We start from the raw sequence: 14,087 nt of genomic DNA, 5'->3' as shown, positions 1-14,087 counted from the left end.
AGAATGCAAAACACTTTGAAAATGAAAATATGATCAGGATATGAAACATATTGAAAGAGTCCTGTGTATTTTAGTGTGTCAGGCATTCCCTCAATTTTGACTGTTGTCTCAGTATCTAACTTTTGTGTTGGGATTTTTGTTTTTTAACAAAGCATTTTATTAGTAATTAATCAAAATAAGCTGCAAACGAATTCTTTAGAAATCTACACTGTGAATTTTGCCATATTCTCAGTGAAGGTGGCATGAAACAATGTACAGTGATTAGAGTTCTTACTTTTTTCAAATATGTTAAATATTTGTATTGTTTGCATTGCATATTTCTTAAATACATTATATATGCTAATTTTATTTCATATCGAGTTCTCATTTTAAAACATGGTTAAGTTGGGGAGACAACAGCAGTAATTCATCATTTCCTCATACTTTACAACTAAAGTCACTCTTTCAAGGACAGAATGTAGAGTGCTCACTAGTAAAATGAACTACAGTTGGGTAAGAAGGGTCAAAGACAGCTGCCTTCACATGCTCTTAGGTAGTTTGGGGAGAAATTAGGTATTTTTGCCCTTGATCACTGGTGTGCCTAACATTAATGATGTGATTCATGCATACATTAAGCCACAGGACAGGTGATCAGTGGGGAAATATGAGAAATTATCAGATGCAAATATGAAACGTGTGTAGGAAATAGAGCTTGAATAATCTTGCCACATAGCCTGTGAAGACTTTTCTGAATGTTTCATGCAAATGGTTTTGCCTTACATCCCAGGCTGTGTGTGTGGATGTGTGCACATGCATTCTTTTCTCTTTATAAATAAGAGAAGTAGAATAACTGGATCCCATAGTGATTAAATTTTAAGTGATTGCCAAACTCTTTTCCAAAGTGGTTGTACCATTTTCATTCCCACCAGCAATGTATGAAATTCTAGTACTTCCACACCCTCATCAGGACTTAGTGTGGTCAGTCCTTTTATTTAGCCATTCAAGAAGATCTCTATGCTCCTCCCCACCCTCTCTCTCTCTCAAATATATAAATAACACAATCTTCTGAAAAAAGGATATTTTGTACATATCATATGTATACAATATGTAGGTTAAAATAAAATTATTCAGATATACATGTGTATAGATAGGTGATAGATAGATAAATATAGATATAGATCTACACAATTATATAGAGATATAATTTTCTTAAATTCACATTTCTAAGATTAAGGAAATTGAATGTCATAATCATCAAGTGATTTGCCAAACCTTAATTGACTAGTGAAAAAAAGATTATATTTTAGGGCTAGCGGTCTCTTAGACCAAATTATTCACAATACCTTCACGCCATTTTCCTTTTAATATGTTTGCTTTTTAGCCAAAGATTTCAAGGGAAATAGTCCTCTGGCACATAGTTATTTATATAATTTGACTCAAAGAGCATTTCATCCATATATACAGATTTTATTATATATAATATATAAATTAATTTGAAGATTTAGAGGCAACCTATTTTGAAAAAACAACATCTATTTTAATATAATGTATACCATGAAAGAAGGACAAAAATAAGACAGACTCTGGGTGGGGAAGGAGCCAAGACCAAAAGAAAACAAGTAATCTGAAAGGCCAAAGAATGTGAGCATAAATAATTTTTAAGTAGGGATTTTTAAATTGAAAGTTAATTTAAATAAGAGCCATTCAAATTGCATGAGAAGTGAGTGAAAAATGAGAATAAGAATATAAAGGAAATAAGAAATTGAATCATCCAATAAGAGGTTGATTTATTCCTTTATTTGCATGTTTTCTTTCAAGAAAATAATGTTTACCATAAAACTGCATTTAATAAGGTCATATTAGAATGTATTTTAAAAGCTCATCTGTGAAGGGGGTTATAGTGTAGCAGATGAGACAAATATATTATATGCCTGCATAGTAATTTAATTTAGAAAAATTGGAAGAAAATATAGTGAACTCATATATACGTTTAACTTATTGGTAATGAAAAGAGAATTGTTTTTTCTTTGGAAAGTCAGTACTAAAGCAATAAGTAAAGACTTAAATATTTACACTCTATTTTCAATAACCTTACTGAAATAGAATTCTTTTATTGACAAACACACATGAATCTTTAAAGGTAGATATCTCTGGTTCAGTGCTGGACAGGTATATATACTCCCATTTCCTACTAAACAATACTGTAAACTTTCATACAACAAAATATTATATAGTGAAATATATTTATTTTTCTCCCAAATGAATTAATCTCTATAGCATAGGGCATCATTTTAAGAATGTAAAAATGTATCTGTTGAGAGATGAGGCGTGTAGCATATAATGTAGGTTTTGAAAAATATAAAACATGAACAGAAAAGCTTTATAATAAGATATGGCCGCATTTATAGCAAACATCAACATATAAAATGTACAAAATATATGGTAGATGGGTGTGTGGCTAACTTGATAAATAGCAGTTGTGAGCTATGTGGTTTTCTAATTAAAGGATTAAACAAAACATTTTCAGTTCTAACATTTCTATTTTTGTGTGTGATTAATTAAAAAATAGTGGTGATTTAGAAATTGTTGATTCAGTTATTTCTTGATTAGCCATGATAATTGGCTATAAAGAATGACACTTTAAAAAAAAAAAGTCATGGAAAATATCCAAAACAGGCCACGTTCCTTAAAAGAGCTTTTCTTTTTGCTATGAAAAAGAACTAAATAGAATTTAATTATTTGAGGCACAATGCTACTTAAACAATAAAATATTGCCCAACTTAAGATCAATATGAAAAGGAATCTAAAATGTCTCAGTTGATAACCAGTCAACAGTTCCCGTTGGGGTGGGGCCTGTTTATTATATCCAACCACTAAACTAAGTGCTTTAAATGGATGACTTTATTTAACTCTCAAAACAATGTTGTTAAAAATGCTATTAGTCCCCAGCAGGGAGACTGGAGCTTAGAATACTAAATGGTATGCTCAAGACCATCTGGCTAGTAGGTTGAAATGCCAGGATAAATATCTTGGCCCTTTGGCCCTATGATTTCACAGTTCTTCATTCTTGACCACCACTGTCTGCTGCCTCCCATCATTCTCACGGGTTCCTAATGTGGGATGTGGTGGAGTCATGCAGTTCTAAGAGAATGGGACTATAGTTTGGTTTAATAAGGTTACCAGTCTCTATCAATGTCTCATTTGGTAGGTCTGCAATATTGAGGACAAGTTTTTTGGCTTATTCTCTTCATACTCTAGACACAGACCCTTTTAGGCAGATGATGTACCTCCATAATATCTTGCATAAACTAATGTGAATATGTTCAGCATGACTCTGGGGTACATAGACATTGAATTAAGACTAGTAAAACTACCACTCAAAATATGAAGCAGATTAGGATATGATGGGATGGGCAGGGTTTGTGGGTGGAAGGAGATACCTTTGTTATTAAAATTAGGGTTTTCCTTTTTAAATGAGGATAATAATAGTATTAACACAGAATCTGAAGTATAAAATGTCATACACAAACCTCTCTCTCTATATATATATATATATAGAGAGAGAGAACTTATGATGGGGAGCATTTTTTAAATTGTGGACATTTTTATGAATTGAGGTTTTAATTTTTTTTAATCCCTACCTCTCATATATTACTTTAAAACCAGACCAAATTAAGCATTTTTATAAGTATTTTTATTTCAGAAAGAAAATACAATTGTGCTGACTCTTATCACCAGGAAGAATTATAAACAAAGATGTTTTTAGAAAACAATCATTCAATGCATTTTAGTTTTTGCTTAGCTATCAAATATTGTAAGGATAAAAGGAATTATAGACATGATTTTGTAAATAATTTCTTATAGATTCAGAATGATATTTGTATTATTAATTTTAATTTACTATGATTCTAGGACAATATTTTGGTCTTACAGTCTTTATTTTTATTTTATTTTTTAAAGATTATTTATTAATTTTAGAGAGGAGACTGCTCATGAATGGGGGTAGAGAGGAGCAGAGGAGAGGGAAAGAGAAAATTTCAAGTCAACTCCTCACTGAGTGTGGAGCCTGATATGGGGCTTGATCTCACAAGCCTGAGATCATGACCTGAGCCAAAATCAAGTGTGTGGACACTTAACCAACTGAGCCACCGCAGGACCCCAGTCTTACTGTCTTTCGATTCTTCAGAGTCACACTTCATGGCTGCAAGCACACAAGTGCTCATTAAGATAGACAACTGGTTGAAATGCCACAGGATACCAGTTCAAAAGATACACTAGGGGTGCCTGGGTGGCTCAGTGGGTTAAAGCCTCAGGTCAGGATCCCCGGGTCCTGGATAGAACCCAGAATCGGACTCTCTGTTCAGCAGGGAGCCTGCTCCCCCCGCCCTTCCTGCCTCTCTGCCTACTTGTGACCTCTGTCTGTCAAATAAATAAATAAAATCTTAAAAAAAAATACTCTAAACACATAAAAACCAATGCAGTAGAAAGAGCATTTATTTAACAATTAATTTAGAGTTTTAAAATTACATGTGAGTGCATTTTAGAAAAACAATTTATCTATGTACACCTATTTAAGAAAGGTACATTACTACCTTAAAACATTGTGATACTCTAAGACTTTTAATTTCAAAACATCTTTGCCAATATGTATGTATGTTTTCCCCAAAATTTAGAAGTAAGAGTCAACTAATGCTATTCTAGAGAAAATGTGTGCCATGTAAACTAATTGCCAAAGGAAGAATTCCATGTCAAATGGATCAACCAAACAGACTTGATTTTTCTATCCAAAAAAGTCTGCTTTCATTTTTCAATTCAGAAAAAACATGCTAATGTGTGTTGCTGTGACAACAACTAGATTCTGATTTCTAATTCTCAGTTGAGACTCGAACTTGTCAGTAGTCTGTTACTGGATCTAAGAAGTTAACCACTGCTCTCACTGCTTCTTAGCTCTGTTATCTTTGCCTTCTCACATGGGACTCTGCTCAGGCATAATCATCAAGGGATAGAAGATGTAAGGTCATTAAATAAAAGCACTCATCATTCTCACCACATTTTGCAATCTAATATTTCTACAAGGAAAAAATATGCTGTTATGTTGCCCTTCATAGCATTATCTATAAAAGGAAGAAAGACATACCTTTGTGGGGGTTGGATTACAGGAAGCTCCACAATTATAAATATTTTAAATTGTTCTTTGTTTAGCACCCCGGCCGTTTTGTACCCCTTATACACCACAGAAGCACACTTGATTAAGAGGTATGTCTTCCTTATAAAGTTGGAAAAGACAACAGAAAGACGGCCTTGGAATTGGAGGGAGGGGAAGGGAATGCCTAATGAACATTGCCTACAGGTACAGTCTCCTGAAAATCAGTTTTAGAAAAAAAGTCTATATGAAAGTTAAGGACCTGGAAAGTTATTCCTACAAAATTCTGTGCCAAGATACTATTCTCCTGCTCCCCGGGAGTGTATGTATCGTAATTTTAAAACCTTTGCATTATCATCTATTGACCAACGAATAATCTGAGAGCAAGAAAGACAGTGTGAAAATAGAGCTATACTCAACTGATTCACTAGAAGTTCTGTTTTTAATTTCATTTAATGTAACTCAGTTCAGTGTTGTTAGTAACTCAAAAATGGATTGTGATTAATATAGTCAAAAACTTAAATTTTAAAAATAAGAGTATACATTATTTTAATGCTTATTTTGTTTTCTGGGAATTATTTTTATTTCCAAGAATTAAGTTTAAATGAAAATATGAGGCATAGTTTGCACTTGAATTCAAATGATGTTTTGGCTTTAAGAAGTTTGACTATATCAACAATAGAAGTTTTGCTGGGAAAAAATATTAATATATGAGTCTATATATATAGTTGTTTCATTATTGAAATCAAATGAACACATGTAACCATTTATATAGAACTACAAAAAGGGATATATTTCATAATGTGTATTTAAACTAAATTCCAATATTCGCATATTCAATAAACTAGCCAATAGCAAAGTTTTAAAATATGGTTGCATGAATAAAATACCCCTTGCCTGTTTTCTTTATTGTGTGTTTTATGTGGTTACATCAAGACAAGTTTAAAAGCACATACAATATTGCAGCTGTCCATCTTTTTTCAGAGCAAATTTTAAATTAATCAAGAAAAGTAACATGTTTAAGATCATGACACCAAGGAGGAGGGTAAAAGATATACCCATTATAATTTCATTTAAACTAAAGGTCAGTACAGAGTTGACAATATAAAAACAACTATAGCCACAAGGGTTTGCTTTGAACACAGGGCAGTTTATGCTTATCTAGTTTTATTTTGATATAATTTTTATAGTCACTCATGAAAGTGGTAAAGTAATCACAACATCTAATTTAAAACTGAAATTATATTTAGGCAATTCATAAAGCAATACTTTTAAGTTAGTTTAGAAGAAAATCAAGTTTTAATGTCACTTGAAATGTTTTCCTGTTCCTTAAGTCATCTCGGTCTCAGTCTGCACTGTTCCTGACCAGTCCTAGAATACAACAATGAATGGTGTTTTGCTGCTGGTTTTAAGAAAATGCCACAGAAACAATAAGGGGAGGCATTCTTTCTCACAAGGAAAATAAGTGTAAACACTGTCTTATTGGTGTGGGTATTTGATAGCTCATCTTTGTTACATTTTTAAAGATTTTTCTCGGGCGCCTGGGTGGCTCAGTGGGTTAAGCCGCTGCCTTCGGCTCAGGTCATGATCTCAGAGTCCTGGGATCGAGTCCCGCATCGGGCTCTCTGCTCAGCGGAGAGCCTGCTTCCCTCCCTCTCTCTGCCTGCCTCTCCATCTACTTGTGATTTCTCTCTGTAAAAAAAAAAAAAAAAATCTAAAAAAAAAAAAAAAAAAAAAAAAAAGATTTTTCTCATAAATGGGCTTAATTAATATTTGAAAAGTAAGTAGAATTTGCTGTTTCTCTTAAAATGATTATTGCTTTTCCTGTGTGCAGTTTTCCACAGGGGAATGCACAAGATGACCCCTGAATTTTGCAAAATGTTGTATGCTCTTATCAATTCCTTTCAAAATGTGGTTTAGGTCAAGAACCATTTAAATTTTTTTAAAATGAAATGAAGTCACCTGAGAATTTAGCATACACAGGATGTATGACATGACAATGAAAAACTATATATAATAGAATAAAGTTAATTATTTTGGTCAACCCGTTTGTTCAGACTAAAATGATAGTATTTTTCACTCCCTTTCCAATAAATAGTTCTCTTTTTTTATGGTTCTTATTTGTAAATTCAAGGAGTGAATAAATATTTGTTCTACCTTAATTTAAAAAACAAAGTAATCTAAATCTTTGGCATATTGATTTCTTGGATTTTAAGCATATGTTCCATAGAAAAGGTTTAAAACCTTTTACATGCTTTTTTCAGTTGTGTTAATTATTATAACTATTAAGCTTTCATTAGCTCCTCTTTATTCGTTTATTTTCAGCTACTTTTTAGATAGTGATAGAGCTTTTCAACTGAAAGTCATTTTGTGATCTAAGGAAACCTCAATTTTAAAATGTTTTTTATACCTCCACTCTGAGCATTTAATCTACTGAAATTTTATCTTGTTTTAATTCATTATTTTTAAATTAATTTTTTAGTTCAGAACTTCTTGTTTTTATTTCCCTTATATACTTTCAAACACTCAAATGTATCTAAAATATATAATGCATAAGAAATTATTATATTCAATAAATAATTGCTGTCATACACAAGCCTTGATATGAATTACTGCATATAGAAATTGTAATGGTTAAACTTTTATGTCAGCTTGGCTAGGTTATGGTCCCCAGCTGTTTGGCCGAACACTAGATGTTGCTGTGGTAGTCTTTTGTAGATGGAATTAATATCTACAGTTGTTTTCCTCTAAGTAAAGGAGATTAGCTTTGATAGTATGGGTGGGCCTCATGCAGTTAGTGGAAGGCCTTAAGATAAAAAAAAAAAACAGGTTTCTCTGAGAAGAAGAAATTCTGCCTTAAGACTGTAACATGGAAGTCTTGCCTGGGTTTCCAACCTGCCTGTCCACTTTACCAATTTCAGCCTTAAGATGACAACATCAACTTTTGTCTGACCTTCCATCCTGCTGGCCTTTCTTACACATTTTAGACTTGCCAGCCCCCACAGTCAGGAGAAGCAATCCTTAAAATCACGTATTTTAAAATAAAATAAATCAATGTATGTACATGTCTTTACTGGTTCTGTTTTTTTCTGGAGAATCCTGACTGATACCGAAGTTATAAATATACATAAAGAATATTATAAGTTGAGTTTTAATACATGCATTTATATGCAATTCATCATTGTTATGCAAGTTTCTTATAAATTATTACATATCACAAGCTCAAATATGATGTGGATTTCATTTCTATATAAAACAGGTGGATCACATTCAAGTCTCCTTGTTCCCCCAGCATCTTCTGTTAGCTCAGTCAACTTCTAGCTGAGATGGATCAGCACCATTTCCCGTTAACAGTAAAGAATAAATAGGTGCTTCTTACCTATCTGGTGCAGCATTAATCTCATTTTCCAGCATAAGGTGGAAGCCATTGCAAAAGGGCATCATTTGCTATATTTCTGGAATGTAACCAGAGAAAAATGTGGATAAAATATTTTACAGTTTTCCAAGGAAACAGAAATATTCAAACAAGAAAAAGGAAATGTACTTTACAGCAGTGAAAGATCCTGAAATCCCTTTGCTCTTGCTTTGGTCTTGAGTTTTGTAAATGTTAACCTTGTATATATACATTCAAGCGAATTGGTGGGCTAATTATACAAGATTAGACTGTGATTTTTTAAAGCAAATTTACATACAACGCCAGAGGATATTATGGAAGAGGTATGGATTTTCTTTTTTTTAATCCTGCTATAATTTCCCCTGAGGGGGGAAATCATAAGGAGCATACTTTTACTGTCCTGACTGAATCAGTGTTGGTGAAATTCATTCTAAGACTACTTAGAAAAAGCTGAATCTTGATGTTATTCTTTAACTGCACATGCGTATAAACTAAATATAAATTGATTTTGCATTTGAAAGCTTCTGTGCAACTATCTTGTCAATTTTATTGGCTGAGATACCTAGTTAAGACGTTTTGTTCAAAATTTCTCTGTGAGAAAAAGACTGATAATGGCAGGAATATTGAAACGGTATGCTAGGAGATCCTGGTCTGGTTTTTCCCCCAGTGCTCTGAATCTTTATTCTTTTGTGGTTTGTTTAGTACTACTAAAACTTTCTCTTTGCATGGATTAAAATAAATTATCATGTTCTATTTTATTCTTTCCAAGTTTCTTTATATTGTAACAGTGCTTCCCTGAGTTCATTATGACTGTCTCTAATTGATATGTAGAGTTCTCCTCATTTATATAGGTGGGTAATAAACCAATGAGATTTATAAAATCTGCAGAAGAATTCTAGCCTTTTCTTTTTTAACAATTACTAGAATGATAAAAAAAAAAGCAGATTTTGTAGAACTGATTTGAATTGATACATGAAACTGAAAATATTACTGGCATAGTCAAGCAAAAATGGCAAATCACAAGTATTATAATCATATGGGGTTAACTTCTTTAATCATATAAATAATTGTTTATAAAATGAAAAAAATAATGAGCAGGCAACTCAATGAAAAAATACACATAGTCCATAGAATTTTTTTTTAAAAAAACTGAAATATCTTCATTATTAATGAGACATTTAGTAATAAATATTAAATTTTATACCCTGCCTTTCAAAACTGCAAAATTTAATACGAAGTAGCAAGAACCACTGTGATCTACTAGGTAGGTAAAAAGACACCCTTAAATACTTCTTATGATAATGTAAATTTGTTGTATATTCTAATATACTGATAGTAACACAGAAAATGCCTTAATATTTTTTGTATAAGGATTTTATCAAAAAAAATTAAAAATTGGCGAGGTGTTTGATCCAAGCATGTGTGATGCAGTTTATTCATGTATTTAGTGTTCAGCTCAGTATGTTCTAGACATAGGGTAAGTACCAGATACTTTGATGCTACAAAGTAATACTGCATCATCATTCCCTCTTTGTTTCAGTTCCCCTACTTACCTCCTGAGTGACTGCAGGCAAGTTTTGTATTCACTACATTCTTGAGATTATCAAGTGTATTCATATATTTGCTTCAAAGAGTATTGCAGAATAAAAGAGAGTGGCAGGTCTAAGATTCAAAGACAGTGACTGGCATATAGGAAATTTTATAAATATTGTTTGTTATGATTATTAGCCATAGTAGTGGTGACAATAACAGCGATGGTCTATATGGAGCAGTAATTAATGGTCGTGGTAGGAGGGGTAGAGGAACAGTTCTGCTCTCTGTTATCTTGTATTTGAACTTCTGGACATACATGGCTTTGAGGTTGTTTTATCCTAGAGATTAATGTTATTTTCTAAAATAATAATAAGGTTATTTTCTAAAATAAAATTTCCTGTTCAAAATTATTAGCCTTTTGCTAGTCTCAATTAAATCAAGTACTTTCCAGACACTTAAAATATCATCTCCAACTTTGGTTTTTGCCTTAAGTCTAAATACTGTCTTCCATGTACCCTGTGTTTTTGGAGAAAGGTATGCATAGCTTTATATTTTTTCCTCTCATGCTTTTTATTTGTTGTTATTATGTATTCAAGTCCTAAATCATGGCCTCACGGCCACAACTTTGTTGTGGAACACAAAGTTCTTAGAAGAATTTTTCACATACTAAGCACTACAAAAATGCTCTCAATTATTATTATTTAATTATCTCCCAACTAAAAGTAATATGCCATTGGTACTAATTAAAATCGTATTCAGACTTCTGGTTTCCTGTCCAGCATATAAAGATTTTGGGACTCATCACTCTGTCCTAATTGATAAGTAAAAAGCTGAACAAACTAAAAAGTCAATAGCTCTTCTTAGATCCTTTAGTGAAGTGATGTCACATGGCAATCTGCTGCCCCAAAATTGGAGAGATAGCCGGGTGATACAGAGAATCACAAAATACCTGAGCAGAAATCGTCACAGGAACAAATAATGGGTTAGGAAAACCTAAAATATAATTGACAAATTGTTGTAGGATCAGTGAAGACAAACCCGAGGGTTAAAAACTTCAGGGAAGATGAATCATAGAGGCTTCTCACACTTTTGTAAGTTTTGCCTCCAGAAACCTAAACTGTTTCTCAAACAGACTGTCACGGAAAAATCCCCTCATGCTTTCAGTAGGAGAAAGGAAAAAAAGGAATGATTTTGAAATGCACCAGACTATTCTGTTCTTTTAACAAGGCTTGCCTTTAAAAGAAACTTTCTACCAGAAACTAGATTATTGGGGTTTTATCAGAGTTTAACTGATCTGGGAGAAAGCAAGTACACAATTCCAGTCTGCTCTAGACATCCTGCCCCACCTGAGGGGATGGAGGGACACTGAAAAGCACCTGTGAAATTTTAGGTTAAGAAGGGGCATAAACTCACCAAAACATAGTGACCTAGTCATAGGAAACATGTAAAACGTTCACCCTTGCTGTACACTTCACCATCAAATAAAGGCCTATTTACTGTATTTCTTTTACCCAGTACATCATGCCTGGCTGTTAAAAAAAAAAAAAAAATATATATATATATATATATATATATATATATATATATATTGCAAGCATATTAAGGCAAAAAACAGCTTGAAGAGACAGCAAACATCAGAATCAGACTCACACATGGTGGAAATGTTAGAATTATTATACGGGATTTAAAACAACTATGATTAATATACTAATTATAATAATGAATAAAGAAGACAATATGTAAAAACAGATGGGCAAAATAAGCAGAGATATGGAAATTCTAAGAAAGAATCAAAAATATATACTAGAAATTAAAAACACTATTAAAAAAAAGGAAAATATCATTGATGTCTCATAGATAGACTGGACATTGCAATGAAGAATGACTCTCTGAGCTTGAGCATATCACAAAAGAAACTTCCGAAATGGGAAGAAAAAGAAAAAAAGAGTAGAAAACAAAAAACAACAGAATATTTAAAAACTGTGGTACAATTGCACAAGGTGTAACATAGAAGATTAGTCAACACCAAGCAGAAAAGTAGCCCCCCCCCAAAAAAAAGAAAAACAGAAAAAAGAAAGAAACCTAGGCCCATCATATTCAAGCTGCAGAAAATCAAAGAAAAAGAAGAAATATCTTTATATTTAGTGATTCCTTACTTACTTTTAGTCTATTTTTTAATTGAAGTATAGTTGACATATAATATTACACTATTTTTAGGTATATACAAGAGTAATTCAGCAATTATATACATTATGAAATGCTTACCACAATAAATGCAATTATCATCATCACCATAAAAAGTTTGCTATTATTGACTATATTTCCTATGGTATACTTTTCATTCTTGCAACTTATTTATTTTATAACTGGAAGACTATATCCCTTGATCCTTTTCACCGAGGTCACCTATCCTCCCAACTCTCTCCCCTTTGGTAGCTATCAGTTAGTTCCCTGTATTTATGGGTCTGCTTCTCTCGTTATTATTGTTGTTATTTGTTTTGTTCTTTAGATTCCACATATGAATGAAAACATTTGGTATTTGTCTGCTTCTGTCTGACTTTTTCATTGAGCATTATACCCTCTAGGTTCATTCATGTTTTTGTGAATAGTAAATTTCATGCTTTCTCATGGCTGAATACTATTCAATTGTGTGTGTGTGTGTGTGTGTGTGTGTGTGTGTATAAAATCACATTTTCTTTATCTATTCATTGATCAGTGGACACTTAGGTTGCTTCCATGTTGTGGCTATTGCAAATAATTCTGAAATAAACATAGATTTGCATGTGTTTTATTCAAATTAGTGATTATGTTTTCTTTGGGCAAATACCCAAGTGCAATTATTGAATGTTACGATATTTCTAGTTTTACTTTCTTTTTTTTTTTTTTTTTGAGATACCTCTATACTGTCTTTCCAATGTCAAAGTTTTGAAGGTGTGGCTTTGCTTTTCCTTTCTGCTTCATCTTTTTTTTATTACTTTTTAAAGATTTTATTTATTTATTTGACAGACGGAGATCACAAGTAGTCAGAGAAGCAGGCAAAGAGAGAGGAGGAAGCAGGCTCCCTGCTGAGCATAGAGCCCAACGTGAGACTCTATCCCAGGACTCTGGGATCACGACCAGAGCCAAAGGCAGAGGCTTTAACCCACTGAGCCAACCAGGCACCCTTCTTTCTGCTTCATTTTAAAATGTGAGAGGAGAGAGATAAATTGAAGACATTGTTAAACAAAAAGGAACCAGAACTTCAAGATTTGGAAAATTCTCTGTACATGTCCATACTGCAAAAAATGAGAAAGCTTTTTCCTGAGGAAATAGTAAGAATGTTATTGAATAACTATTCGGTAAGGAGATTGGTATGAGTGTAAATGACAGATCTAATCAGCCATCACAACAGTAATCAACAATAAAGAGATTATGGCAGCCAAGATTCTACTGGTTTGGGCCAAAAGGAACAGAGATAGGAAGGCTTTCATACTTCTGGGATTCTACAGTACTGGACAATAGGGCTACTTGGCTAAGATGGTGCACTATCACTATTCTTCAAGAAAAGGGGGGAAAGGCAACAAAGGTGATTCAGAAATTATCAGGGCTACCTCCTCAGTTTCAAAGAATGGGGCCTCTTGCTTAATTTCAGCAGGCCAGGATAGCACCACCTGAAGCTGTGAGGGTTGGGTGGCCCAGCAGCACCACAGGAGAGGAAATTCCCAGTAGAGCTGTGGAAATAGGGCCATCACATAAGGGTCCCAGGGGTAATGGGACTACCCACTGCCCATTAGAGAGCACAATATCTAATTAAAGAAGATGATTTTCTATCTTTAAAATCAAATTGAATTTGCCTTGCTTGCTTTGGATTTCCATAAGACTGACCTAATATCCTCTTTTTCCTTCCAATTTCTCCTTTTTATAATAGGAATATATATCTTATGCTATCCTACCATTTTATTTTGGAAGTGCCTAACTTGTCTGATTTCATAGGTTTGCAGCTGGAAAGGAATTCTGCCTCTGGATGAATTGTATCTCAAATCTCTCCAGTGCCTGATT

Source organism: Mustela nigripes, chromosome 1 (genome assembly GCF_022355385.1).
Source record: "Mustela nigripes isolate SB6536 chromosome 1, MUSNIG.SB6536, whole genome shotgun sequence".
NCBI classification, from domain to species: domain Eukaryota; kingdom Metazoa; phylum Chordata; class Mammalia; order Carnivora; family Mustelidae; genus Mustela; species Mustela nigripes.
This window is presented reverse-complemented; position numbering follows the sequence as displayed.